Raw genomic sequence first — 27,694 nt, 5'->3', positions numbered from 1 at the left:
CACTGCCCTTATACATGCCCTTTGAGAAAATCAAAACATATGCCTATCCCCTACACACACAGATAAGAGTTTCTAAGGTATTTCAGAAGTCCCTCACACCATTTGCCATGGGTGACTCTAGTTTCTGCAGAGATGGATTACTTTTGTAGAATGATTCCTAAGATTCTTGGGATGTGCCCATGTTCTTGGTTCATTTGGGCTGCTTTTCCCAAAATTCTACAAAGTAGTTTATAGACAATAAGCACCTACATTTCCCAGTTCTAAAAGTTTGGATGGCCCAGATAAGGATGCCCACAAATTCCATATATGGTACCAGCCTGCTTTCTGGCTCACAGATGGCTGTGTCTTCATATGACATAAGGCTCAAGGAAATGATTTAGATCCCTTTAATAAAACCACTAATACACTGGACCTCCTGAAAAGCCACCTCCCAAAGGTCCCATTATCTAAGGCCATCAATTTGGGGAGTACATTTTAATGAATGGCTCTGAGGAGAGTGGGGCATACTGGTCTTCCAACATTCAATATTCATCTGTTTCCTGACAATGAGCTTCTCAATCTTAATCCTATATTGAATCACCTATAAAAGGAATTTGCCAACTTTGAGTGTAGCAAAGATGGACTCAAGTCAAAAATGAACCTGTGACCCCATAACCATCACCATGCCAGCCCCCTGCTATGACATCATGGACAGACAATTCACAGACATTGTCAAAATTGGAACTAAATATACACCTAAACAAAACCCAGATGCTCTTCTTAATTTGCATGTTCTCCTGCCTAAAATGGTCCGTTCTGCAGATATATAGATCTTCCGAGTCTAAAATATGCATTTCTTTTGTTCAGCCAGGATGCTAGGAATTACCATATGCCCTCCAAATATAAACGTGGGGTTATTGCAAATGATTGCTTTAATGTAGAATGTTCCTCTATTGAAAACAGCCCACCTGTTCCAATTCTATGTTAGAACCAGCCCTGGGGTGGAGGAGGAGAAATAAGCTAATCAAAACTATGGGTTGGCTTTTTCCTCTAGGCAGCTTCAACTTTAAGTGAAAAATAAAGCCGTTTCCTTTTATTCCATATTGCAGTGTTTTGTTGTGTTGTTATTTTTTTTTAAAGTCAGCACACCTGACACTATGGTTAAACTACATAATGTAATTGAATATAATTGAATGAGTCTTGAGTAGGACAGGCTTCTGCATTTTGAACAACCTCCCAGAGACAATGGTAGATTCAGAGCCTTCCTGTGAGGTCAGACCCTCTGTCATCTGGAAGCTTCCAAAGAACTCTTCTTACTCTCTCCCATAGTCTATTTCCTCTAGGGTGGTCGCATACTCCCAAGAAATGTGTGTAGTCAAGGAAGAATGGGTAGGTAGGTTACCCTGTCACCCAGGATTTAATTTGTTACTTCCAGCCACTTCATCCTTTCAGAAGTTTAATGTAGTCTAATAACTGTGATTTTTCAGCTAGTGCTCCTGGTAAAACAGAGGGATGAAACCCACAAAATCTATATAAATAGGAATAAGAAGGAAAGAAATGCCAGGGAAAAAAGGAGAAAAAATAAAAGAAGGGGAGGCTGGATCTTTCCTTCCCCTAGCTTAACTATCCTAAATGCATATCACCACACTAGGGAGACTTTATAATTAATTGACCATCAAGAGAATTTATCACCAGATAGAAGTGTTCTATTCCCTTTTCCCTTTCAGCAGAACAAAGGGTTGCTGTGAAGTTTTCTCACTTCCTTTATCCACCTTTAACATGTCAAAAACCATTCAAGCATCCTTTGAATTCCTGCTTACAGCTTCAGAATCACAAAGACCATGCATAAGCATTAACTGTGCCATTGTAAATAATGAAATTTTTAAAATGGCTCAAGCATGCTTGATTAATAAAACCAAGAATTCTTTTTGTTTGGTTTAAAGAGGCTCTGAAAGTCTAACTGTTCTATCTCTTTTACCGCTAAGTTTCATGACAAAACAACCCTCCTACACCTTTGCAGAAATCATGTCTATAGTTTCTAATGCAATTGAATATGTTGTCAATATTGGAAAACTATCGTGGTGGGGTTTTTATTTCTGTCTTTCTGGGACTCTGGGGCAATGAGATATCTTAGAGAAACTGGAGAAACAGTCAACATTGATTACCTGAGTTCTAGACCTCTGGCCTTCAAAGAGGAGAGAAAACAAACAGATGCTTTTGTCCTTTACCAACAATAAAAAACATAAAATTACAATCAGGATGGGGCCAGAGTTGTGGCACAAGTGGTAGGGCATTTGCCTTGCATGCAGCTAACTTAGGAAGGACCATGGTTCGATCTCCCAGCATCCAATATGTTCCCCCAAGCCAGGGGCGATTTCTGAGCACATAGCCAGGTGTAACCCCTGAGCGTCACCTGGTGTGGCCCAAAAACCAAACAAACAAACAAAAAATCAGCAACAACAAACACAATCAGGTTAGACACAGAATAGTCTCACTTATCTATGCGTTTTAAGAAAAATTAAAGACATTACTGTAATAAGGCCCAGAGACAATAGAGGTAAGGGCTATGAGGGCCGGAAGAACAGGCTCACAATTTGAAGCTCACCATAGATTGGTGAACGCTGTTAGGGAAATAACTACATGGACAACTAGCATGACAATGTTAAAGAATGAGAGAAGTAGAATGCCTGTCGTGATATAGGTAGGGAAGGAGGGGCCTTTGATGGTAGGAATGTTGCACTGGTAAAGGGAAGTATTCTGTTTATGACAGAAACCCAACTGCAAACATGCTTGTAATCATGGTGCTTAAATAAAGATTTATATGTATAATATAAATACAATCAGGAAACTTGAAAACCTACAAACCTACTTTGGGAAACTGCCTATACAAAAACCCTAATGCCTAAGGTCAGTGTACTTGGAAAGTTCTAGGAGCAGATTTGTTTCAGGTTGATACCATCCTATCTCTTGGCAGTCAGGAAATTTAATAAGAAAAAATGTAGTTCTTTTTTTTCTAATTCTACCTATTTAGGCACCCCATGCTCGCCTTCCTCATAGTATCTCAAGAATTAGTTCTATTAGTATATATTGCTTAACTGCCTTATCATTGTAACTTCCGTAGCATCAGAGAGCTTATTTCCCTTCAAACTATAAAACAGACTTAAAAAAAGTGAAACAGACTTACTCTATCACCTAAGCTTCTCATTTGACAACATTTGTTCAAGCATCAAACCTAATACTAAGCATTTCCTCCTAGAGAAATACAAAAGGAGTTAAAGCATTTGTCTTGCATACAGCTGCCCTCAGTTGATTCATGTTATAACATATGCTCCCCTAAGAAGTACGAGAAGTGATCCCTGAGCACAGATCCAAGAATAGGACCTGATTATCAGCAGGGATGGCCCAAAAACTAAAAGGGAAGGAGAGGGCATTCTGGTCACTTACTGTCATACCTGCAAGATTTCTAAATTTGGCATATTTATAATGGGTCCTTCTTGGCATAATGCAAAGTCTACTCACTCATGGACTTCATGGACCTCCGCATATATTAACTATGCCTATTCTATAACAGTTTGAATCTAGAGGTGTTATTTTATAGGAAAGAAACCTATGAGCTACCTAAAGAATTGGCCATATCAAAACACACTGAGATACCCTGTTATCTGGCACAGAGTAACAAGTGCAGACAAGTTCCAGACATGCTACCATTTGGTCCAAAGTCTGCACAGAGGGATAAATAGAGTAGAAAGAGAAAAATAGTGGGTAAAATCCACCTCACCAAAGACTGACAAAATGCTGACCTGTAAATATTCTTCAAAGTAACTAGTGGACAAAGATGAGGAAATGGGGTTCTCATCAAGAGAAACTCAAATTACAAATTTTTGCTAGCATGAGATATGAAAAAATATCTCTAAAAGTCACTGTTCTTTTTTTTTTTTTTTTTTGGTTTTTGGGTCACACCCGGCGGTGCTCAGGGGTTACTCCTGGCTGTCTGCTCAGAAATAGCTCCTGGAAGGCACGGGGGACCATATGGGACACCAGGATTCGAACCAACCACCTTTGGTCCTGGATCGGCTGCTTGCAAGGCAAACACTGCTGTGCTATCTCTCCGGGCCCAAAGTCACTGTTCTTAAAGTAACCAAGCATGATTTTGTAGTCCTCAGTTCTTCAGTCTTCTTTGCTTTCAGACCAGTACTCATTCTAGTTATTAATGCTTGGAACAACAGTAAATATGATGGTAAGCCAGTGATTTTCAATCTTTCAATAGATGTGGACCAGAATTGGTTAAAAGACTTGTGGTTAAAGACCAGTAATCTAAAATACATATTCAATAGAAAGCAGAAAATCTTAACTGTAGAATAGGGAAGAACATTTGAGGCAGTAGGACTTATGCCCATATATATTTTTATTGAAAAGACAAGACAGGAAATTTCTAGAAAGAGCATGTTTCTGAACTTATTGTAAAGTCAATACACAGAAATTGGATGTCATGCAGGATGTCTCTGACAAGAGTCTGACCCCTTTTATAGAGAATAGTTGGAAGATGAGAAAAAAATGCAGAAAGAGCTTCAGAGGGACTAGGTTTAGTAACTTATACTATCTTCCTACTCATGTATTCTCCAGTATCACATCTGCATCCAAGAGACAAACAAATTGTATATGAAATACATAAATAAGAGCATCTCAATTTCCCCAAGTCATGAACTTGAGGCAAAATGTGTTGTGAAAATAGTAGCACTTCCTATTTTTCAAAGCACAACACTCTAAACCGTTCACATGTGTGAAAATTAATCAGGAGTATAAAACATTAGCCAATAAGATTGAGTAGTTTTACTTGATTTGCTTTAGATCAAGGCTAAGTGAAGGTGAAATACATGTGAAATTTTTTCTGAAAAGTAACTCAATGCTATGGGCATTGTAAGGGGCAAAGTGATGAGTTCTGATTGGCTGATTAGATTGGACTTATTTTCTCATTTGTCACCTCAGAATCAATAGTCTGTGCATTTGCAGACCTCTCTCTTGGCCACAGGGTCCGAGTTCATCCATCAAGAGGTCCCCAAAAGGGTGAGGAAGAAGTCATTTCTTGGACCATTTGACAATTTAATTGGTTCACTTCCTCAGGAAATGATTTTTCTCCCATCTCTAAGTTTCTGAAAGAATTCAAGAATACAGCATGCCTCTCATTTGATGTTTTGTGCGGGCAAAAGACCATTTAACTTGACTAGAGAGAAGGCATTTAAAGCTGCCTTGTGTGAGCATTGTTAGAAGTCGCAACAGGGGAAGTTCTGGGGAAGTTCCTGGAATTTGTTTCTGCCCTAGTCTCTGATATACCCAACATAGTCACTGATTTAGACATGTCTCAAGGATCTGCAGTTGCTCTAACCACAGCATTTGTATGTTGAATTCTCTTTTGATTCACTCGTATCACAAATAGGTAGGACTGTAAATTCCTTCTCTCCCTTACTTCCAGAGCTGAATCATCAGCATGTTCTACATTTCTAAACCCACGTTTTTTCAGTTTGTTTACTGCTTTCTAATTCTGCTGCCACTAAGTCTCAACTGATCTTTTAACTCTTCTGTTTTTCAGTTGCCATACTCTCGTATCCTATGTGGACACTGCTATCAGATTACTTACTAGAAGATATACCTCACACTATTATGTGCTTTTCAATGGTTATCCACTATTCTAGGAATAACTTCTAACTTTCACACTTTTCCTGCTTTATGCCATATATTTCTTCATATTTTGATATTTCTATTGTCCATGCTTTTTTTATTTTCAAATGTATTATCTATATATTCTTTTTTATCTCTGCTATTATTCTTTTTAACCCAAATACTTCCTTTTATTCTAGCCTCTTTCTGAGGTGAAAACTTTTCTTAGCTCTGTATCTTATTTATACCCAAATAATCATTTCCTGAGCCTGATATTCTCCTATTCTAGCCTTCCTTACCAACACTGAAAAGAAAATGACTCTTTTTCAATTATATACCTCTATGAACCTACCAAATATGCAGGACAGAACAGGTGCTGAATAGAGTATCTGTTATATTGAATTAAATAAGAAAGGTGAAACAAGAACTTTAATATACCTTACCCATATTTAATAATATGATTAGACAAATAACCTAATTATCTAATCATTTCAGCAATTCTCAGAAATTATTCACCCTTGGAAAACTAACACTGATAATAGAAAAATTAATGAGCCCAAAACAGGCTTAAAGCATGTCCTGAGATGTATAAAAGCCTTATATCCAGGCAAAGGGAGATGACTAAATAATGGATCAGGTCAGAAGCTTCAAAGATTGCAAAAGTATTTTAGCAGAAGGGATATCTGTAAAAGTAGCCTGGGAGTGTGTGTAGGAGACTTCTAGGAGATTCCTGAAAAGTTACAGCTAAGATAATTTTTATCATATAACGCCTAATGTCTTTTCCTTTGTTTTGTTTTCTTTTGTTCTGTGAAATGGAAGAGTCACACCTTGCAATTTTCAGGTCTTACACCTAGCTCAGTACTCAGCAGTGATTATACTTGGTGGTATTTGGGGAACTATTTGCAGTTCTGGAGATCAAATTGGAATAGGCTCATCTGCAAGGTAAACATTATCTTTCTAAACCAGAATCTAGTTCTCTATATGTTTTGGGGGTGCCATAACCTGGAAGGTTTGGGCCATACCAGTTATTCAGGGGTAACTCTTGACTCTGTATTCAAGATTTACTGCTGGCAGTGACCAGCGACCATATAAAATGCCAAGTATCAAACTTGCTTGGCCACATGCCATGATGTAAGCCATGTGCCCTATCCACTTTTGTTATGTGTACTATTATTTTGGCCTCAAAATATTTTTCAGGTTATCAAAACATATTTCTTTGGGGTTCAGGGATATATAAACAGTGGAAATGGTACTTGGCTTAGATGTGACTGAATTGACTTTGATTCCATATTGCTCCTTAGGCCCCATCAGATCACTGAGCATTTCAGGTGAGGCCCATTAAAAATTAAAATTTATTTGTTAATTATTAGAAGTAATTGGTATATTTTTATATTTATTGTAAATCTATATAACAGAATCATGTTTCAGCTTTTGGGCAAAAGAAGCAACAACCCTAAATCAAAAGAAAGAAAGAAAACCTGATAGAAAATTAGTTCCCTGATGTATAATTGAGACTGGATGTTGTGCTATATCCTACGGATAAATCAATGAAAGCATGTAAGTTTAAAAATTAGAAGGAAAGAAACTGTGAGTTAAATAAGCAAGTATCAAGGAAAAGAAAAATAACTTGAACAAAGCTTGAGAAATATTTTCACTGTGTTGTGTCAATACTACTAAAGTAAGGTGATTGGAATAAATTAAATAAGTTAAGGAACCTGGTCTAGGGCTCAGCAACAGAGCATATAACTTAAATATATGAGGCCCTGGGTTTCTACTGCAAACAAACACAATCTAAATTTGAATCCTTCCTTGCAATCTTACTATAAACATGTAATAAAACTTCAGTAGATTCCAAAAATTCAGTTCCGATGGAAAAAAAAATGGAAAAAAAAGGGAAAAAGAGGAGGTGAGGGGAGTGGAGAGGAGAGGAGGGGGAGAGGAAGGTAGGGGGAGAGGAGGAAGGAAGAAGAGAGGGGAGAAGAGAGGAGATGAGAGGAGGGGAGGAGAGAGGAAGGGAGAGGAGCAGAGGGTAAGGGAAGGGAGAAGAGGGAAGGAAAGGAGAGGAGAAGAGAGGAGAGGAGAGGAGAGGAGAGGAGAGGAGAGGAGAGGAGAGGAAGTGAGGGAGGGGAGAGGAAGGGAGAGAAGAGAAAGTAAGGAGGAGAGGAAGAGGAAAAGAGAAGAGGGGAGAGGAGAGGAGAGGAGACAGGAGTAGAGGAGAGAAGAAAAAAGAGAGTGGGAGGGAAGGGAGGAGAGAAGAGGGGAGGGGAAAGAAAGGGAGAGGAAAGGAAGGGAGGGGAGAGATGGGGAGGAGAGGGGAGAGGAGGGAGGGGAGAGGTGGGGAGGGGAAGAGGCTTGGGAAGGAGAGATCAGGGCATCTATTTTTATAAGCAGCAGCATAACCATTTATTATCACACAGAGGTAACAATGTGGAATAAGACTGAGACTTATCTACATTTATGTGAATATCAAAGTCTGTCTTATTCAATTATCATTTCATTATCCTCTTAAGAATCATAGTGACAACATATTCCCCTAGATAATGAATTTACAAAGTCACTACTCTCACAAAAAAAGTGTTTCTCATTTCCTTCCTAGCTGATACTAATATGAAGGAGGTAAGAAATGCAACTGTCATGCCAGCAAGTCACAAAAGTGAAAGAGAACATGCCCATGGGTGCTCAGACATCCCTCCTCTAGACAATGTCATTTAGGACACAATTCCCAATATCTTTAAATAGAAAGTGCTTAGCAAATGGAAGTGCTCTTCTAGTTTGCTTTTCAATAAGGTCATTGGGTATAATTGCTTAAGGGGGTTATAAATTTCCTCTTCCACTAGGGACTCCCACTTTGACATATCAAGACACCCAGAATGGGTTTGTAATGTCAATGGTGTTATCTTCCTAAGGTTAACAAAGTTGTGAGGCTGTGATCCCAGAGTAGTTCCATTGTAACAACTTATTCTGCTAAAGGTCAACACACATAGCTACATGCTGCAGGCAAAGATATGCCTTTGTTAAATTTATAAAGGTCTCTGGCTGCTCTCCTATAGAACTCCCTCAATGTATTCTGACTGTCTCCTGAGAAGCCTGAGCCATAGCAATGATGTTACCATCTTTAGTCAACCCTGACTTGATTAGAAATAAACTTTCATAAATCTGGACAAAGACCTGCTTACGATTTTGAGGACATAAGCATACCTCCGTGGTCTAAAAAAACTGGGCATCTTTTCATTTTCTATAATGCCATGGTCTATGGTTTGACTTGTCAGTATCAAAGCTGGTGCTTTATTCCAAATTCATTGATTCCATCTTTTATAAATATGCATTCTGGTCAGTGGCAATGAGCTAACATTTGAGTTCTTACTATGCCTGTTAAATAAATTAAGGCATTTAATCTTTTCTTAAATCCTATAATCCTCATGAGATGATTACGGTAATCCTCTCTTTACAGTGAAGGAATTGAGGTTTAGAAAGGTGAAAGAAACCCTGGAACCCAGTTCTGATGGCTCAGGACCTCCTGCTATTTTCACTCAAACATCAAACCCAAAGAGGATCAGTTGCTGAAATGTAAGAAAGAGCTACGAAGTGCTTCTGCCACTCTGCATGTGATTAAACATCTAGGATAAAGATGGGAGTGAAAACATCCTTTGAGTGCACAGGATAAAAGAAATAGACTATGGCTGGCACTGTAGTCTAGAGATTGTAAAACAGAAGGCCCTGATAAATATAGATATCATAGAAATAAGACTATCCTGTTTAAGAACTAGCTCTAAATTAACATACAAAGGCTCAGTGCTGAGATAGGCAAAGTAGGTCAGAGAAATAGACTGGTTTCCATGCTCAAAAGCTCTCTGATAAGATTATAAATGGTGTTAATGTATCTAAAAATATGATGTGTCAATCCAAAGGAGTGTGGATGAGTGATGGAAGGTGAGAGAGGTTGATGGATACTCAACAAAGTAGGCTTTGTTGGACTTTCTCACTGCTCAAACTATAGCATCTTGAGCAGCAGATTTCGTATTCTGGGGCTATTGACAAGGTGTCAAATTGTAGACAGCAGCAATCACTTTTTCCCCTGTACAAAAATGCTTCAGATGACCTCCACTGCTATCTTCTGATGCCAAACTCACAAAGCAACTTTCTGAGTATAATTTATTTAGCTTCTCTATAGAAAGAGAAAGTACAAGTAAAACGCAAGTCATGCTGACAAAAGAGCTCCGGTCTATCTGAGACCTTAAGACTGTCCGTTCATAAACACACCAGTGCTTAGGGGCTTAACAAATATGAGTCTACATCTGAAAGGTGAAACCAATCCTGAAGTGGTCCTGAAAGTTTTGATTGGAATCGGGTTCTCCTCTCTGCAAGGTTGCAGGCTATACTGAAGTCCTGAGTATGCATCTGTGATCTTGGTGAGCTCTCTACTCATTTTACACGCTGGGGTCAGCCTTTCCTCTTTATGCTTCAATATCTCCATGAATACTTGCCTTTCTGTAGCTTATGAGGCCAGAGAGATAGTTCAGTAATTAAGGCACTGATCTCTTTATACAAGAGACTTGAGTTCAATTTCTGGCACCCCGTATGGTCCCCTAAGCTCACCAGAAGTGATACCTAACTGAGCAGTCAGAAGTAATCCCTAAGCACTTTAAGGTGCAGCATAGAGGACAAAATATGTATATATATTAATATATTTTATATACTTACATATATACATAAACTGTAACCTTTTGTAAGCCAGACCCATATAAAATAATAGGAATACCCAAGAGAAAACCTATCTTAGTGTCACAGAGTATGCAGAAGGCATGATTTTAAGAGATATGTGTATAGTAACAGTTCTGCCATTAATTGCATGCTGGACAGTCACAACCCTCCTCAAGTGCAAACACCTACATGTATAAAATTGTATTTTCAGGGACCAGAATGATAGCACAGGGAGTAGGGCCTTGCATGCTTTGCATGCAGCCAACCTGGGACCAACCTAAGTTCAATTCCCAACATCCTATATGGTCCCCAGAGCCTGCCAGTAGTGATTTCTGAGTGCAGAGCCAGGAATAATCCCAGAGCGATACCAAGTGTGGTCAAGAAAAGAAACAAACAAACAAACAAACAAACAAAACAAAAATTAAAGAAGAAAATAATTCTATTTCCCAATAAAATTCTTCAAATATGATCCCTTTCAAGGTACTTGCTACTTCGAAATGTGTGAGGCACATACTCATAAATGACAAAACTTGGGTCTGTTGAATGCCAGCTGAGAGTTGTCCAACTAAGTGACCTCAAGCAAGCTGAAAATTTTCTGGTATATCCATAACTTATCTGCAAAGAATAGATGTACCACTAATATATGAAGCTGTGAAACTAAACCAACTCGATTTCCGTGACCAAGAATGGATCAGCATGATTCTCCTTAATTTATCTCCAATATGATCTCCAGCAATCTTACAAAACTTAAATCTAACTATATGGGCTGGAGTGGTAGCACAGTGGTAGGGCGCTTACATTGCACATGGCTGACCCAGGACAAACCGCAGTTTGATGCCCCAGAGTGCCATATGGTTCCACAAGCCAGGAGTCATTTCTGAGCGTATAGCCAGGAGTTACTCCTGAGCATCACCAGGTGTGGCCCAGAAACCAAAAAATAAGTTTAATTATATTATATTATATTATATTATATTATATTATATTATATTATATTATATTATATTATATTATATTATATTATATTATATTACATTACATTACATTACATTACATTATATTATATTATATTAATTATATTATATTATATTATATTATATTATATTATATTACATACTTGATAAGACATTCATTGAAAGCCCATCCCAACACATCTCAATATTTTGTGAATCAAGATAAAAATATTCTGCATATCATAATGACACTTCATATTCATGCACTTGCCTTGTTTTCTCTTTTGTCTCAATTATCTAGTCAATCCATATGTTTTGCACTTTAGTGTTACTGAAAACAACATGGAGTCAAGGATGATTCCCAAGTATCTGGCATCAAGAATGGTAATGAGAATTCTCTTGGGTTACCTGTGCAATACCTCATTAAAATTGTGACAAACCTAGTCATAAATTACTTAGTTAGATACATGTGCTGAGGCTCAACGAATTTTTGGCTACAAGAAAAGAATTTGGAGTCAGCCATAGGAACAATAACATTGATTTCCCGGATGTATAAAAGATAGTCTAACAAAGCATTAGCAAAATATTGATGGAATGCTTCTAACAAAGCACCAATACTGAAAGAACTTACACTCTTCAATTCAATTCCTGAAAAAAAAATCTATATCTGAGCTCTAACGACAGAAAGACTGGAGGAAAGTCATCTTCAGTGATAACTTGTGACAGCAGAATGCACAACCTATACTTTCAGAAAAAGAAATCAAGGCTCTGAGGCTACATTAATTTGAGAAAACTAGGCAGGCTGGTTAACGAGGAAACTAGGATTTATATACAAGCCTTTTTGCCTTTGAAGTCGTGATCTTAAAAAAATCACACTTTGGGAAGAGCCCGATGACATAAGATTTCTCCTCTTCTATCTCACTATAATTGAAGCAATAAACTAAATAAAACTCAATTTAAATAAAGAAGTGATTCTGACTGACAATCTAAGAGTCACTAGACTTTAATTAGTGAGTTGGTTAATGGATTCTTAAGTTTATTTAACTAAGCTGTTCTCTTTTAAAGTGGAAAATTAAGGAGTTATAACCAAACAAAGATTATTCTTATTATAGAGCCTGTATATAAATAGACCACACAATAAATTACAATAGAGAAACTGAACATTTTATTTGCCTGCAAATTTTATTACTTTTTAAATGTGACAAGAATAATATTGCAAAATGAAATAAAAACTTTATTCTAGAAACATGATTTCTAATATTGATGTATTGTAAGAATTTGTGATCAATCTGTAAAACAAGCCCTAACAAGAAATTTCTTTTATGCTAGGAGAAAAATCTGGTCAAACTTATAATAATCTTTGTATAGCACATGTTATATGTCTGCTAAATGGAAACATCTTTAAATTTAATGTTGCTTAACTAATGTTTAAGCAAAACAAGCTATTTATATAATGTACATGCAGCAGGTGATACGGCTTGTTCCCTTTCTTATTTATAACCTTTACATTCTCTAAATCAGAAAGTACTCTTAATTGAGTTTCTCATTATTGTCTAGTGCTTAATGCTAATCCTTATGGGCAAATAGCTAAATTGCTAAAATCCAACATGAAACAATTTATTAGACTATCATTTAACTTGTCTCTACATAGAGAGCCAAATCCCCAAGAAAGCTTGGCTTGGGACCATACCTATCAATATGTGTAGAGGTCTTATTGCATGGCCTGTCCAAATACAGCCTTTTCAGATATTTCTGACTCCTCTGGAAGAAGACTTAGTAGTAAACAATAGCCAGATGTCCTCACATCCTCCAGGAAGCTGACTAAAAGAGATAACTTTCATAGGAAGTAACATAAGGAAAGCATTAGCCCTTTGACAACTTGATTTGTTGCAATGAAGCTGCTTTCCATTCACAGGCAACCTGTGTTTCTCTAGAAATTAAGGTAAAGATCCTCAGACACTTTATTCTCTTGAATGACACTTAGCTTTTCACCAGCTGCTTCTCTGCACATCCACACATAGATTGAAGAATCTATTGTCTTCTTTCCTCCATCTTGTCTTCCTCCTTATTCTTTAAGTAGAGAAGGATGGAAGAACAGAACAAGGAAGAAATGAATTCTGCACTGGGATACTGAAATATGGATAGAAAATGAGGAAGTATTCCTAGAATACTTATAGGAAATACTACTTCCTCTTCTCACTTCCATGAAATGCACAATATCATTGTAAACTGAAAAGAACCTTCCACCTAGTGAAGGCCATATTCATCATACTTTCACATGTCTCTGCAGGCTGAAACTTGTCAATGGATCTGAATAGATATTTGACAAGAAATATCTTTGCTGTTTACAATTTAACCTCTCAGTCCCCCCAACATCTTTATATGTGGAAACAATGCAACCTCAATATGCAGTTGTTTTCTAATAAATATGTTAAATTGTCCAATATGTTAAATTAAAATTTTAGAAATAACAAGGATAACAATGTTATAACCAAGCAAAAATAAAAATTAAGTTGGAGGATAGTGTTAGACCACAACGTTTGATAACTCTAGGCTCTATGTTTGGGATCACTCCTGATAATGCCTGGAAAATCATATGTGATATCAGGAAGCAAATAAGGATCAAGACAAGGGCCTTTGTTTGATGACAAAATGAATGGCTCTGAAACATTCTATTATTTATTTTTAGGTGTGATGGTAGTGATGGGTATTGAACCTGCATACTCATTTAAGCAATACATATATAGATATTGTCCATGACTTACCCAATAATAATTATTGTCTCCCTTCTTTCCTGAAAATAGAACTCTGATTGTTACAATGGGATGAGAAAACCTTCTGTCAGTTAAAAGTAGGCCCCATACTTGTCTAAACTGGAAAAAATAAATGCATCCTCTCATTTAATTAATAGTATTGGTAAATATAGGAAGTAAACTGGGGGCCAGAGCGATAGCACAGAGATAGGGTGTTTTTTCTTGCACGCAGCCAACCTCAGCATCCTGTATGGTCCCCTGAGCATTCAGGAGCAATTTATGAGCACAGAGCCAGGAGCAACCCCTGAGCATGCTGGGTGTGGCAAAAAAAAAGAAAAGAAAAGAAGTAGTAAACTGTTGGACTGTGGAAGTAGACCTGGATTTCATAACTCAAAACTTCTTGATACATAATTTAAGATGTATTATTTATCATAACTAATACTCTGAGACTAAGTTCTGGTTAGAAGCCTTCCCCATCAAGTTAGGGAGAATACAGAAAAAATAGAGTCATGGCAGAAAAGAAAAGATAAAGCAGCTACACCTGTTGTGCTATAATGGAGAAATTCTGACAGAGAATGGATGTGGTCAGAGAGCAAGGCTTGGGATTTGCAGACAGGTTGGAGAAGAGGATAAGGCAAACATAGCCAGCATATTACTATGAAACTTCCACTCTGCATCTTTATAATTCCAATCTGTATTCACAATCGACGTGACTCTCACTTTATGGCTGCAATATTCTCGCTCCTTCTATTGGTGCAATAGCGCCCTGAGCACCTCCCAGACAATGCCTATTCCACCCAGCACTCTGCCTACTTACGGATCCTTCATCTATCTGGTTTCTCAGTATTCTCCTGATGGGATGTTTCTTTGCTTCTGGCTCTGACTTTAAAAAAAGAAAAGTAAAGAAGAAAGAAAGAAAGAAAGAAAGAAAGAAAGAAAGAAAGAAAGAAGAAAGAAAGAAAGAAAGAAAGAAGAAAGAAAGAAAGAAAGAAAGAAAGAAAGAAAAAGAAAGAAAGAAAGAAAAGAAAGAAAGAAAGAAAGAAAAGAAAGAAAGAAAAAGAAGAAAGAAAGAAAGAAGAAGAAGAAAGAAAGAAAGAAAGAAAGAAAGAAAGAAAGAAAGAAGAAAAAGAAAGAAAGAAGAAAGAAAGAAAGAAAGAAAGAAAAGAAAGAAAAGAAAGAAAGAAAGAAGAAGAAAGAAAGAAAGAAAGAAAGAGAAAGAAAGAAAAGAAAGAAAGAAAGAAAAGAAAGAGAAAAGAAAGAAAGAAAAAAGAAAGAAAGAAAGAAAGAAAGAAAAAGAAGAAGAAAGAGAAAGAAAGAAAGAAAGAAAGAAAGAAAGAAAGAAGAAAGAAAAAAGAAAGAAAAGAAAGAAGAAAGAAAGAAGAAAGAAAGAAAGAAAGAAAGAAAAGGAAACCCACCTAAAAACAACTATAGTGGTAAAATGGAAAAGAACATAATAAAATTAAAAAATCCTAATTCAAAAAAGGAGAAAGCCACAATGATAAGAAAATATGAGGCAAACATCTGGGTTGCTCATATCTTTCCAGAATCTCTCAAAGCTTAAATTGCCCCCTAAAGTAGGCCAGACAACAAACAAATGAGAAGTAGATGGATGAATTCAAGTTTCTTAGCAGGTAGTCCTGGCTTCACTGAATGGCTGGGAATTCATACCCAGATGAGAACTAAGCAAAGACACTTGCCAAGAGTTAAGTCTTGGAATTAGTCCAGAAGGAAAAAGTGTAAAGCTTTCCATCAACTCATCTCAGTTGAATGTGATGGCCTTTCTTCCAAGGTGAACTGATTGAGAGATTTCTCTTTGGAGAGACACTTTTTTACTAGATTATTTCCAACCATTTCATATGATCTTCTAGATTGCAAGCTCCCTATGTAGCAGAGCCATTGGCTACCTGAGTTCCTACTTCATCCCTAGTACTTAGTGGCATAAATAGCATGCCCTTGTAGTTGCCCAACAATGGATAAGGTATAAGTCTTTGAGAGTTAAAAACTACTACAAAGCATTGACTTGTACCTGATCTTGTGCATTGAAGCTTAACTATTTTTATTTAGTGGTAATAGTAGTAGTGACAGATGGAAAACAAGTCAATTCTCTTGGGAATCCCCAAACCTTAGAAGTCAAGAAGTCCATTAACTTCTTTGAAGCAGTACTAAGGAACAATTTTGCTAAGGCTTATTAGCTTTCCTGGTTAGATGTATCTCCCAGACCCCCTCAGTGACATATACCAGGGTAGTGGAATGAAACTAGGATAGTGTGAGAAGTAGAAAGGGGTGTCTACTACAGAAAATCACTTCTCCTGAGGAATGTATCCTCTGCTTCCCTTGCAGATTATTTGTAATACCCAAGAATCTAATAACATAAGAGCTTCGTAATGTCCCACCTCGTTAGGGCAGAAATGCTATTCTTGAATGGAGAATGCCAGTACTTAAACCCACAGCTGGTGTTTATAGTCAAGACAGGATTTCTGAAATTAATTTGAAAATGTCCCTATACTTATTTCTGTTAGTCTGCTTTTTACCCATATAATAATTCCACCCTATACCAGGCAGCTGGGTGTTTAGTGCTGTGAGTCTGGAGAGACTATACACAGCTTGATGGAAGGAAGCCACCAGCTCCAGAAGACAGATAAGGGAGGACCAGAGTACAATGGGAATACAGTGAGGGTACAGTGGATAGGTTATTGCGATGCACACAGATAACCAGTTGTTTTTTTTTTCCTGCACATCATACAGTACCCAAGCACTACCAGGAGTGATCCCGAGCTCAAGTAACCCGTGAACATAGCTGGTGCGGACCCAAAAAAAAAAAAAATCCTCAATAAAAAGCCAGAGACCAGGACATTCCTAATAAGAAACACCAATATAGTTGGAGAAGCTTTCTGGGCTTTCCCCATGTATAGGTGCAATACTGACTATTATTATTTTTGTTTTGTTTTGTTTTGTTTGGGGGGGGTCACACCTAGAAATGCTCTGGGTCGCTCCTAGCTCTGTGCTCAGAAATAGCGCATGGCAGGCTGGGGAACATTATGGGATGCCAGGAATCAAACCCAAGACCATCCCAGGTCAGCTGCATGCAAGGCAAATGCCCTATCACTGTGCTATCCTTTGGCCCCCTGACTATTATTTTACTGTTTTAATTTGTCATGATTTTCTACAGTCAGCTTAGAGAATGCATTGGAGCTCAGAGTACCAAGGAAATAATTCTGCTTCTAATCTCAAAACACTCTAAGATCTCTATGTCCAAGTAAGGAATTTCAAGGATGAAATTGAGTCCTACTTATTTTTATGTCTCTTAAGCCTCTATAGAACAAATACTTATGTACTGATCCAATCCTAGCAGAAGTTACTCTGTCACGATAGTGGGAATCCTGACTACTCTCTTTTTCTAGGGTTAGAGTTATGCAGTTCTTTTTCTGACTGAAATATGGTTCACAATCCTCCCCCTCTCCATCACTGACTTGTCCTCCTACATTGAATCTTTTTTTTTGGGCGGTCACACCCAGTGGTGCCCAGGGATTGCTCTTGGCTCTGTGCTCAGCAATCTGGCAGGTTTGGGGGACTATATGGGATGCCGGGTTTTGAACCACCATCAGTCCTGGATGTGATGCAAGGCAAACACCCTATCGCTGTGCTATCTCTCTGCTCCCATGAATCTTTTGTCTTAAACAGGATCATTGATACAGGAACTTGGTTGAATTGACCCATGTCATTATAAACTCTTGGAGGCACTTGCCTATTATCCTTAAGGTGGCTTTGAAGTCCTCTGACCTTTTGTAGTCTATGTTCTTATCAAAGTGCCCACCAGATGAGAGTTTCTCAATCGATACTTGCCAGATGGTAGTAAAAACCATAGTGGCAATGTGCAGCTCTCTACTACATTTCTAAAATATGTCTCTCTCACTTTATTCTTCCATGATCTTCAAAATCGATTTATCTTTCCTTAATGCTTGAAGTACCTTAATGTAATTGTTGATATAATATTATACTAATTTAATCTAATAGTTGACTTAGCATAATATATTCCTTAAAAATTATTTCCAGAAAAAAGTTTCTCTATGGAATATAATATGTACTATCAATCCTCAATTTCGTCAATTTAAATTAGTTTTTGGTACTTTGAATTGACTCTTTTATTTATTTATTTATTTATTTTTTTTTTTTTTGGCCACACTTGGTGACACTCAGAGGTTTCTCCTGGCACTGCGCTCAGAAATCTCTCCTGGCTTGGGGAACCATATGGGATGCCTTGGATTGAACCCAAATTCGCCCTACTGCTGTGCTATCGCTTTGGCCCCTGAATTGACTTTTACAACACTAACTCATTAATGCTTGACATTGGAAAATCCTGCCCTGGAAAATATTTAAAATTTATAAAAAACTAAATTTTTTTAGGAAAAAAATTTTAATTATTATTTTTAAATAAATATTTTGTACTTAGAGGAGAAAATAGATAAAAAAATATTCATTGATCTTTGATGGAAAAACTGAGGGTACCTGTCTACTGAATCTATTGTCATAAAAATAAGCACTGAATCTTGGCCTAAGAGATAGAACAGTGGGTAAGTAACTTGCTCACGTACAGCCCACCTGATTCTGATCCTAGGTACCATACATGGTTTCCCAAACACACCCAGTAGTGATCCCTAAGTGGACAGCCAGTTGTTAACATTAAGCACATCTGGGGTTACACCCAATATAGATTATGGAGACAGAGAGAGAATCTTAATATGTCAGGCTTCAAGAGGCAGAGAACACATGTTCCTGGTCTGCCTGAAACATATTGTATAACTTGTAAAGTAGATTTAATTTCAAAAAATAAATATCAGCCAAAAGCAAATACAGTTATATAATACAGTTAAATACAGCCAAAAGCAAATACAGTTAAAATACAGAAAAAAAAACAGAAGCCCAAGTATTAAAAAACAAACAGAAAATAACCTAAAATAATCCCTTGTATATCAAATTCCTAAGCAGAGCACTTTGCTCAGCCATGATAAACTTCAAGTAGTAAAAATTCTAGACTTACAAAATAAATATAGTTACAAAATTAAAGTTCAGTAAATCAGAATCTAAAACGAAACAATATAAAACAAATCTGGGTCCAATCATTCTGTAGATTACTATCCTTGAAGACTCCTAGTGTCTTTCCTAGTGATATACCCCATAGTCTCTCCTGGATGAACAACCCTCAAATTTTTTCTACTTCACCTCTAGGTTCTGAAACTCATAATTCCTAAAACTGTCCTGTCAAATCTTAGGCATTATTCCTTTAAGTTCTTCTTTGATAAAAGTCTTAAGCATCCACTGAATTAAAATGAGAACTGGTTTCTGATCTAATGGAATGCAACATGCAATCTGTGAAGCAAAATCATCACGTGTCAGAAATCTAATGAGTTGCAGCATTATAGGAAGATACATTAGAACCACAGAGCCGAGATAGGTAGAAGAGAACAGGAAGCTATTAAATACATCTATGAGCTCAAAAGCCCTTAGTAAGAGCCTTTCTGTGTGGCTAGAAGGGTTTCAAGGTATATATGACATATGGAGGTGTTAACAATAACTATATTTTTTATAAAATATTTTTATGAATATTAGCAAAATATTAGATAGTTGACTATAGGAGACAGGCGACTTGTTCGTAACTTTTTGAGTTACATACGTTTACCTGTCTCTTTGTACTAGCATCCACCCGATTATATAAGTGTGTTTACCCACTCCATTGTGTGATAACCCTATGCCTTCCTTTGACCCAGGGAATGTAGTCGCACAGACTAATCCCTCAGAAGGTGCTAAATGCTTCCACATTCCTAATATCACTCCTGCCATCTGTCAAAAGAATGGCATTCCCTCATTCACTTCTACTGATCCCCAAAACATGCAGCTCTGTCCAGGCATTTCATGCCATGCAGAACAGGATATCCTGCCCATCCATTCAAAGATCTCTCTGAATTAAATTTTAATGTCGTTGTGTTTAAAGCAACTAATTTTTCGAGTGACTCATTAACACCATTACTGAGGAAATAGCTGGCAAATATAGTTAATGTGAAGTCATTAAGATGATAGTTTTGGAAATTTGGTTTATGATTTAAGAAAAGATATGACACCATTTTCATCTGAAATTATCATATAATTATGAAAATATGACATATTGAAATTTTAGAAATTGTTACAAAAACAAGTGAAAATTATTTAAAATGTTACGGTATATTTGTACATACAGATCACCCAAATAAATAAAATAAAGTGTAGAAATATGTTAATAAGTCATTTCAGGTTGGTAAAATGATGCTCTATGTGGTGTTTTGTTAACTTCAAATATATAAAAATATATATAAAATATATATTTTAAACATATATATATATAAAATATAGAAGTATATATATAAAAAGCTGAGGCGATAAATGCATCTACATTACAAGTATTTTATGCTGAAATCATGTAACATTTACAATCCTAACAAATAAATATTATATATTTTTGGTTTTGGGGTCATCCCCATTGATGCTCAAGGGTTACTACTGGCTCTATGCTCAGAAATTGCTCCTGGCTTGGGGGACCATATGGGACACCAGGGGATCAAACTGTGGTACATCCTAAATCAGTGCATGCAAGGCAAACACCCTACTGCTTGTACCACCACTCTAGCCCAATAACAAATAAATATTATTTTTAACAAAGATCTATAACCCAAATTATTGGTAATAGCTCACTGATGACAGCTATTGATGAATCTTCTTCCTGATACTCTTGAATACTCTCATCAGAGATAAGAGACTAAATTATTTTCCTAACAGACCAAGCTGCAGTACACTACTGCTCACAAAGTCCCAGGAGCACCACTGTAGTGTAAAGAACTGGAAAGTTAAGGATGTTTGCAATTAGGGAAGGTGAACTTTCAAGGGATCTATATAGATCAGAAGTGATGAAAGGTGAAAAACAGTGAAGAAGACATGAGAAGATGGAAAGGTAAGAGAGAGAGAAAGAGAGAGAGAGAAAGAGAGACAGAGAGAGAGAGAGAGAGAATATATAAATACAGAGAATGACCTCACTGAGCTTCTTGAGAGACTGATGTCAAGCTTCATTCCCATCCAGCCCACAGGGCAAACACAAAGCTAAGCAGAGTCTTTTAGGTCATAGACAAATCATTTCTCATAGTTCAGTTCTGCACTCCCCACTTCTTCTATTTTAGTCACCAAGTCTGATATTGTTCTTGATGCCAAGATTCTTTCTTAGTTCTCCTAATCAAAATGTGTGACTTTGGCCAGAGCAGGAAGGGTTTTTGCCTTTCCTGTGACTGAGCTGGATTCCTCTTTGCAGAATCCCAGATGATGGCCCAAGCAGAGCCAGGAGTAAACCTTGAGCAGCAGTAGGTATGACCCAAAATCCAAAAAAAAAAAAAAAAAAGAAAAAGAAAAAGAAAAAAAAAGGCTTAACTTTCTGCTTAGACAATGTGCTTGCAGAATCCTTAGGAGCTTAGACTATCCTGATCCTTGACCCACAGAACCTGAGACACCCAACACCTTGAAGCATTGGAGAGTTCACTTTTTATGGTGTCCTCAGCTTAAATCCTCCAAAAAAAAAAAAAAAAAAAAAAGGAAAGAGGCATAAAGAAACCTGTAAATACTATTGTTGGATCAAAACTGAGAAGTTAATTAAACGAGGAAGGAGGGGCCGGTGAGGTGGCGCTAGAGGTAAGGTGTCTGCCTCGCAAGCACTAGCCAAGGAAGGAGCATGGTTCGATCCCCCAGCATCCCTCCCATATGGTCCCCCCAAGCCAGGGGCAATTTCTGAGTGCTTAGCCAGGAGTAACCTCTGCATCAAACGGGTGTGCCCCCCCCCAGAAAAAAGAGGAAGGAATAACTGTTCAAGGTGGACTGGCCAAAGATTATGAGCTGTTAAAGGGATCAAGAAGAGAAAATATGAAACACCAGGGTGTGTGGAAGAGGCAAAGAAAATAAGAGTGAAAAACAATAAAAGGTCTTTATCCCTAGGAAACCCTATGGGTTCAAGTGACTGAAGGGTCTGCCTGGATGTAAGAACCAGCCTCTCCTACTGAGTTTCATTCTTCCTGTGCTTCCCCTTCTGATACCAATAGCACTGAAATTAGCTTCTTTAGCTAATTCTGGTTATTGTGATCATTGCTACTGGTCAAGAGGCTGGCATTGAGCCAAGGGACCTCCCTTATGATTCTTCTTTAAGCACATTCCCATTTCTGCCCACTTAGGAAATCCTAACCATGTGACAAGAAGGATTGGTAGGAATCAAGCCTTTCCGCATTTCTCTGAACCAGATAGAATTCTAACTGCAGTATAGTAGTAAGGAGTTAATCCCATTAATTTCAGATCATTTAGTCATCACAGACTTGATATCTCATTGTCTAATGAAGAAAATAATTAAATTTCAAGAGTGCTAGTTATTTATTGGTATGGTGGTATATCTGTGGATTTACATTAATATTATATGCCCAAAGTATAAATATTAATAGCTTGTACATATAGTATCAATAAAATAACAATTAAAAATTTAAATATCAATTAAAATATCAACATTAATTGTATTAGACTTGAAAGAGATTATAGTAAGTACTTGCTTTTATTTCATATGATTGACTGGGTTTAATCCTCATAACGGTATATGGTATCCCAAGTCCTTTCAAGATTTAAATCTAAACACAGTTAATAGTAAGTCCTGATCTCAGCAGGTATAACTATCTCTCAAAAGAATAAACATTATTATACATAGAAAGTAAATAAATAAAGCCCTTTTTGTTTCCAAATAAAGTAAAGTAAGTGCGTGTGTGTGTGTGTGTGTGTGTGAGTGTGAGTGTGTGTGTGTGAGTGTGTGTGTGTGTGTGTGTGTGTGTGTGTGTGTGTGTGTGTGTGTGTGTGTGAATTGCTCTTAGGAGAGAATTGTGGCATAGAAACACTGATAAGGCAAAGTTTAGTTCCAAGGTAAAGTCTAGTTCCAAGCTGCACCCATTTTTATGCTTTTCTGGACTTTTTCTCGTACATGGAATCTTCTATTCTTCTCCTTCAATTAGTAGCAAAGGGCAAAAGGATATAAACTGCTCTTCTATATCCTGAATTCACTTAAAATATTGCTTCTATCTCAACTTATTTCTCGGATGCTTTTTCTGCCAGGACTACCAAAACAGAGTATGAGCAGAGTTGGTAGATAAACAGGAAAGTCATTTCATTTCCCTCTTCTGTTCTCCCTCCAGAGCAACTAATCCCATCTCCAGTCTCTCATCTTAAAGACTGGCAAATTTCAACAAAATATAAGTGAGATCATGTTTAATAAATTCTCTCCCCAATACTTTCAAACTCTGTGACAATATCAAATTATTCAATATTTGGGTCTTTTGTTAATTATCTAAAATATAATTATATTATAAACTTTTAAAATTTGTTTTACAATTAAATGGTAATAGCAATACTGCCATGTATTAAGTCAAGTAACTTAAAAAAATATACATGTTGTGTGAGATTTGTACATATCTTATTTAAACCCTACATTGGCCTCTCTCCAAATTATTCTGAGAATAGCTGATATAACATTCTAGTGAGAAAATGATAGTCTAAAAAAAAAAGAAAGAAAAATGATAGTCCCATCTAAGTAACTGAAATTGTTGTAGAAAGTATCACAGATCATAAAACTAAGGCAGAAGGGTGAAATACCCTTCCACAACCACACAATAAAGTTACGAAGCTGGGATTTGTATCCAGTTTTAAATGACACCAATGCCCCCTGCACTTTAAGTCAAGCAATGAATCTATCTGACACATAGTAGATACTCAATAAACATGCATTCCTTCTGTATACTTCCTTACACTATGAATTTCAGTAGCTTCTATAACCTCGACACCACCTCCTTAATTGCTTTTCACTGGTATTCCCATTTTCACTTCCTGAAGAGAATCGGCAATCTGGATATTCAGACTACTTCTTTAAACATCTCTTTTTAAGCAGATGTGTTGATAATGTAAGGTTTGAGATAATGAGATTTTCCAGTCCATAAGTTGCTAACTGTGAATTAATTGCTTAGACTATTGCAATAAATAACGAGACGATTACATGTTTAAAAAAATGCCCACAAATACCAACCAAGTCTATGCAAAGGTTCTAAATCCTGCTGCAGATGTATCCTGCTATGAGCTATTCAGAAAGACTATCTCAAAGGCATAGAGTGAGTAATTCTTGATATTGCTTTAGGACAGAGAGCCAGGTCCAAGATTCAAAGTACAGAGCTTGTCCCTTTATGGCAACCTGAATAGTCTGAACATCTTATACAGCCCCTCTTAACTTCAACTATTGCTTTTGGACAACTATGTGTCTATTTCCAGCACAGTATGTACACCCCTGAGTACTACCTGGGATTATTCTCGAGCATAGAGTCATTTAACAGTCATGGAGCAAATGTGACACCCCCAGCATAATGAACTTCAGCTTTTTCTTTTTAAATAATCAGAACCAGAATATATGTGTTTTAAAACTCTGATCAGATCTACTACTCAACAATTCTGTATCAGCCAATAACTGGCATGTCTACGGAAATCTGAGATGTTTTTCTGGCCAAAGATAAACTGAGTCAGGCCTTAAAGGATGTTATTTAAATACAGTCTAGAGACACTTTGATAAATGAAGCACGTCATTTGATGAGATGTTTCCTTTTAGTTTTTCCCCACCAATAAATTATCAAAAAGCATTCACCCTTTACAAATACACTGTGACATACCACTGACTACAAAGGCCATGATCCATAGAATGCTCCATCATCCAATGGCCATAGGAGGTACTGCAGTCCTGATGCAATCCTGTTTGAAGAGGCATAATCTGTTTGTATCAGGTACTTAAAGCATTTTTCTGCCTACAGAGTGAACAGCCTCTCCTTAATATTTTCCTGCTATAAACCACAACAGTAAGGACAGGCAAATGAAATTAGTACTTATTCTGAGACTTATAAAAAAATCATAGGAGTGGTAAATCAAAATAAGTTTGAATAATTGAAACTCTGGGCTGGAGAGAAAATACAACAGTTAGGGCTGTTGGCATGTATGCAGTTAACCCAGATTTGATTCCCAGGAACCAACATGGTTCCCTAAGTTCTGAAAGGAGTGATCTCAAAGTGCAAGCCAGAAAGAAACCCTGATTACTGCTGGGTGTGTTTAAAAATAATTACTTCTTTATATATCAGATTTCATGGCACAGTAGTACCTAGAAAAATAATTGGCTTAATAAATCCTGTACAATTCCTAAATTATTATTTAAGAAAAATATTAAAACAAGATATTAAAAAATAGTTTCTAGGGATAAAGATATATTTAGAATACTAAGTGCCAAAACAAAAGGGCTAACTTATTAAAAAACAACAACACCACGACATTGGTTTTTGTAGGCTATTGACTACACTGATCCTAAAAGAATGACACCTCACAAACACAAAGCTCCCAAATATAATCTCCTCTCAGACTACATGTCCTCCACATCCACTCCATTATCACAAGGCCCACACACTCAAATAATGCCCACACTCTGCTTCTTCAGATCTGTCCGCCGAAGGAGCTAAAGGTTCTGGGATATGTGGGCTGTGAATGATTTCACCCAGACATGTGGACATTAAATATTATATTTATATTAAATAAACAGTCAATAGATCCCCAAATTACATGAGAAGCTATCTCAAAAAAGGAACATGCTTTTGTTTAGATATCCCAGAAGAATGAAAACACCTTGAGCAAGTTACTTAACCAAGCTGTTATTTGTTTTTCAGATGTTATCTTATAATAAAAATAACCTATATTGAGACTCTCAGGGGACTTTCAGGGAGGTTCTGCCTGCATATGTATATCAGTGGCCTGGATTTGAAGACTATATTTTTCCTTTATATATATTTTTATAATTGGCTATAATGGTTTTCTTTTTCTTTCTTTTTTTTTTTTTTGGTTTGTTTTTGGGCCACACCCAGTGACACTCAGGGGTTACTTCTGACTTTACACTCAGAAATTACTCCTGTCTAGGGGACCATATGCCCATATGTGATGCCAGGGATTGAATCCACATCCATCCTGGGACAGCCATGCAAAGCAAATGCCCTACCACTGTGCTATCATTCTGGCTCCTTACAATGGTTTTCAGGCATACAATGTGCCACCCACCAATGCCACCACTCTATGTCTTTATGTCTCCAACTTCTTTCCCAGCCTCCAACCTGATTCCTTGACAAGAAAATATTTAACTGTTACAGACTGGGTACTATGCTCACAGTAGATTTGGATCTATTGCCTTAAATTTATATAGCTACTGAGCTTCTACACCAAAAAGAAACCCAATCTATAACCCTATATTACTCCATGGCCTTCTCTTCTTTTTTCTTTTTAAAATATGAAAAACTTCATGAATTTGCATGTCATCCTTGTGCAGGGGCCATGCTAATCTTCTCTGTATCGTTCCAGTTTTAGTATATGTGCTGCCAAAGCGAGCATGGCCTTCTCTTCTTGCTTGCTCTCAATAACCTCTCTCTTTATTTGGCATTTGGTTTCTGTAATATAAGGCCACTTTTGCCCACTGCTGTTATTTCCCATTACCTGAAGCTCTAATTCTATATACACAAATTATCTGGTATTGACCTTGTTTTTCTGACTGTAGAACACAAGATCTTCTATTTATTTTCAATTTTCAGCTAATTGCACAAGCTCATTATTTCTTATTCCATTTTGCATATACACCACAGTGCATCTTGGTTTTTATTCCTGGTCCTATGTGGTTTCCCAAGCAAGCCCAGTAGTGAGGCATTCATCTCACTATCCCCACTCAGGACCAAGCTGGGAAGAGCCCCAGAGCACTAGTGAGTATGATTCCTCCCATTAAATTAAACTTATTTACTACTATTAGTAAATAATAAGTGAACCCCTGCTAAGCATTTAGAACAGCATATTTAAACAGTAAATATTCCCAAAGATTCCACATTTTCAGTATTTTATTGAAGGATTTACATTCATTATTGATTTTGGTTTAAAATATTTGAAGTTTTTTTTCAGACTGTAATAATAAAGTCATAAATTCTAATGAGTCACCCTCATCTCCAAAACCCAGTAAAAATTGTTATAACCTATACAGCTAACAAGACAATTCCTCATTAATCTTTCCCCACTTTGACCTCTCTTCTCAAAAGAGCCTTATCTTTGCAGGTTTTCACAGCAAGAAGCTCTATGCTGCTTAAGGAATTTTTCAACTGCCAATCAAAGAAGTTTTGATTCAGATTGGGCAATAGGATAAGAGGGAACAGAAAACAGCATCTGGAGATGAGATTAGCATGAACAATGCCCTCCTGTCATGGTTGGTGATGATAAGAACCAGCCACTACCTTAGATTCAGAAAGGAAGAATTCATGGTGGGTAAAATTTAACTAAAAACGTCAGAACTGGTATCTTTCCTTGACAGTATTGCTGATGGAGATCAAGAATGTGCTAGACTTAGCTGATGTCAGTATGTGCTTTGGCTAACAGCAGGAACAAATATTCAGATAGATACAAGTGGGGCACAGCCGGAATCCCCAGACAAGTGTCCTGCAGGGAAGATTGCAATCTGGAAGCCACAAAGCCTTCTGTCCCATGAGGCACAAAGTGGGCAGAGTGCTAATCCCA

General features: G+C 37.1%; 1 protein-coding gene and 1 non-coding gene across 8 annotated transcripts in view; both read right to left on the bottom strand.

Moving 5' to 3' along the window:
* LOC126003964 (neurexin-3-beta) overlaps positions 1 to 27,694 on the bottom strand; it is a 1,607,127-nt gene that overhangs the window by 1,109,987 nt on the left and 469,446 nt on the right. The gene's annotated exons all lie outside the window — the stretch shown is intronic.
* LOC126005708 (U6 spliceosomal RNA) lies at positions 26,427 to 26,533 on the bottom strand. Its single transcript, XR_007494747.1, has one exon. It is a non-coding gene; the product is annotated as a U6 spliceosomal RNA (small nuclear RNA).

The sequence above is a fragment of the Suncus etruscus genome, chromosome 3 (genome assembly GCF_024139225.1).
Source record: "Suncus etruscus isolate mSunEtr1 chromosome 3, mSunEtr1.pri.cur, whole genome shotgun sequence".
NCBI lineage: Eukaryota > Metazoa > Chordata > Mammalia > Eulipotyphla > Soricidae > Suncus > Suncus etruscus.
Note: the sequence above shows the minus strand (reverse complement) of the source record. Positions and strands in the feature narration are given on the sequence as shown.